The sequence below is a fragment of the Gossypium raimondii genome, chromosome 3 (assembly GCF_025698545.1).
Source record: "Gossypium raimondii isolate GPD5lz chromosome 3, ASM2569854v1, whole genome shotgun sequence".
In the NCBI taxonomy this organism is placed as follows: domain Eukaryota; kingdom Viridiplantae; phylum Streptophyta; class Magnoliopsida; order Malvales; family Malvaceae; genus Gossypium; species Gossypium raimondii.
This window is the reverse complement of record NC_068567.1, coordinates 29,187,158-29,190,848: the sequence shown is the minus strand read 5'-3', so window position 1 is coordinate 29,190,848 and position 3,691 is coordinate 29,187,158.

Here is a 3,691-nt window from a genome sequence, read left to right as displayed (position 1 = left end):
AAGCACATAATCGTAATCATCTAAGTGGATTACCTCAAAAACTTCACTGCCTTTTCATTTGCCGATTTGTAGTTCCACATTTCGACCTACTCCCACAGTTGGGGCCTCATCAAAATTTACTGTCTTGATCTTTTTATTCGATTTCCTAATTGACAGACCAAGCTTTTTCGCAGCCTTTTTCAATGTGAACAAGTCAGATGCTCCCATATCAATAAGAGCACTCCGCTTCTGACCCGCAATGTTGATGTCCAAAAAATCAACCCTTCTTCACCATCCCTTTTCTTAGGAATGACCACCATCGAATTGACCCTCGATGTTTTTTTTCAATAGGCTTCGCCTTTTCCTTCAGCTCATCTTTCTTTTTGATAGCCGAAATTATCGATTTCTTCAGACATTTTTACGCCATATGTGGTCCTTGACAAAGGAAGCATTTTATCATCTCCCCTTTGTCCCTTGGGTTGTTGGATCCCCGCTTCGCATCTCGTGGTTTCCTATTGCCAATTGCATTATCGGTATTGTTGCCATCATCGCTATGTCCCTCTTCATCTTCCTCATAGTTTCTCTCATCATTTTCCTTTCCATTGGGCTTAGACGACTCGAACTTGTCTTTCGTTAGACCAAGCTCAACAAAGGACTCTGCTTCGGCCATGGCTACAGTAAGTTCGGTGATTCTTTCCCTACACAACTCATGCTTTGCCCATAGCTTTAACCCATTCTTGAACCAATAAAACGCTTATTTCTCGTTCAAGTCGTAGATTTGAAGCATCAACTCGCTAAATGCCCGAACATACTCTCGAACAGTGCCTTGTTGCGTGAGATGATGCAACTTTGCCCGAGCCTCTTTTTTGGAACTCTTCCTAAGTCTCAATTGCGTTCCTACCACGTTTTTCATCCGTGGACCTACGACGCCATCACAAAAGAGCCACATCAATAAAATAGATTGAAGCAGTGTACCTTAATGGCATCATTCTCAATGCCCATTTCTCAAAAGTATTGCTTAATTTCCTACAAGAAGTTGTCCACATCCCTTGCGGACCTTGCACCCTTGAACTTCTCCGATTTGGGAACATCCATTGCTTGTTGCTTCGGCCTCGAACACAATATCCCATTACTCAAAGCAGCTTTATAAATCCTGACCTCCCCCTTAAGCTCTTCAATTTCCTTCTTCATGGCTAACACCATATCCTCGAGAGTCTCATCCCTCTCTGCCAGTTTTTTCGTAGTGGAATTGACTAATTCATTCATCTTTTTCGCATTGACACCGAGAGAATCCAACACAAATTCTCTGAGTTACTCTTCTATTGAGTCAAACCCATCTGTGCATCCCTCGACCAACTCAAGCATCTCATTCATGTTCCCTACGGGCTCCTCGAGATTACCCACTCAATTTTCCAAAGCTGTCAGCATGTCCCTCGAGCGACTTGCTTTTCTATCCCTCCCACAGGTCTGCATTGGCTCATTCTGATCAAAAACTTCTTTCAACATCCCAACTGTGCCTTCGAACCAATAGCTTAGATACCACTTGTCACAAGGCTAGATCTTTCATCTCGCAATCCGTCCAGTCTTAGGTGATCTGTTCGCTCCAAACTCGCTTAAGTCAGCCTTTACACCCAAAAGTGAGGATTTCTTTAAAATTCTTCTAAGGCACCAATTTGTATAGCAGAAGCGATTGTGCCAAAAGAAGCTACAAATGAATAACAAAAAGTCAAAGAAAAAATGCACACAAAGTGTTTGAGTAAATGCTCAAAGAATTCTATTACTCTTAAGAATTCAACATACAATGGATGAGATACAAATGAGGGGAAAGCTCTCTATTTATAGTTGAGCTTCCCCAAAACCGACGGTCAAGATCAAATTACATCGACGGACGAGATTAGCCTATCTCTTGATTTTAGGGATTTACAAGATTACATCATATCGAATCAAATCTACAAGATATGATTCCCATATTTACTAAAAATAGCCTATGTTGTCATATTTTCATTATTGGGTCAACCAGGCTTCAATCTGACAGACTTCTCTAACAGTTCTTGGAATCAGGCCAATTCTCGTGGGCTATATGATCCCCATCTAATCGATAGACCTCCATGGGGCGCATCCTGTGCCATGGTCACGGGCTTTACACTTTAGCCCATGACACTAGTTGCAACAATCTCAAAAACATAAAAATTAAAAGAAACGAGTGAAAATGGCTTACCATGCATAAATTTTACCATGGTCGAACTTGAATACTCTCGTATAGAACTTTTGGCACTCAATTCTCAAGTAAAAAGATGACCATATTTGCTTTCTTTTAATTTGTGTTACTAATTTTCTAATATACTAATTTACCCTTTAAAAACTAACCAAATTTCAAGCATTTACTTAGCCACAACCGTCCACTAATAATATAATTGGTATAATTGCAATATAAAACCTCCCTCATTTAATACTTAATCCATTTAATCACTCAAACTAAATAGTGATCTAATTTTACGTCTTTTATGATTTAGTCCTTTTAATTAATTAACTATCTAAACATTAAAATTTTTCAAAGAAACTTTGATACCATCTTAATGACATTCCGTAAATATTTATAAAAATATTTACGGCTCAATTTATAGAAACGAGATCTCGATGCCTCATTTTCTAAAACCACTTTACCTTAGAATCTTACCACTCATACTTAATAAATCGCTTAGATAACATAATTTATCAAATCAAAAACCTTTTTAAAATCACATTTGACTTGTAAATATGAAATAATAATATTTACAAACTTACTCGTCAAATTTGGTGGCTTCAAAACCACTATTTCTGGCACCACTGAAAAACGGACTTTTACAAGGAAATGCTCCCAACACACTGGAACAGTTGCCCTTCTTGTGAGTAATCTCTTTGAGACAGTGCATCAACTACTATGTTTTGGCCTCTTTTTTTGTAGGTGATGGTGTAATTATACCTAAGCATCTTTGCAACTCATTTCTGCTGATAGAGTACGATAACTTATCTGTCAAACAAAAACCGTAGGCTCTAATGGTCAGTCTTAAAGTGGAAGTGTCTGCCAACCAAATAGGTGTGCCACTTTTTAATAGCCAACAATACTGCTAGCATCTCCTTATCATAGATAGACAAGGTCTGATGTTTGATCCCTAGCCTTTTACTGAAGAAGGCAATAGGTCTCTCTTTCTGTTGCAAGACTACCCCTACACCCTGGTTACAAACATCAGTCTCAAAACAGAATTCTTTTTTAAAATTGGGAAAAACCAATACTGGTGCTTGGGTAACTACTACTTTAAGTTGATCGAAAGCCTCATGTTCAAAGTTAGACCAACTCCAAGGTGTCTCTTTTCTAAGCAAGGTTGTTAAAGGCTTGGCAATAACTCCATATTGCCTTATAAACCTCCTATAATAACCCGAGAGCCCCAAGAAACCTCTCAACTCCTTAACTAATGCAAGTCTAAGCCAATTGAGAACCCTTTCAACTTCAGATGGATCCATAGAAACAGACCCCTTCGAGATAATGTGTCCCAAATACTCCAAATGTGTAGTACCAAAACTATATTTCCCTTTTTTTAGCATATAGTTAGTGATACCTGAGAATGGTTAGAACTTCCCTAAAGTGTCTCAAGTGTTCTGACCAGTCAGCAGAATACACTAAGATATCATCAAAAAAACTAACACCAACTTCCTTAGCAATTGTTTGAAGATG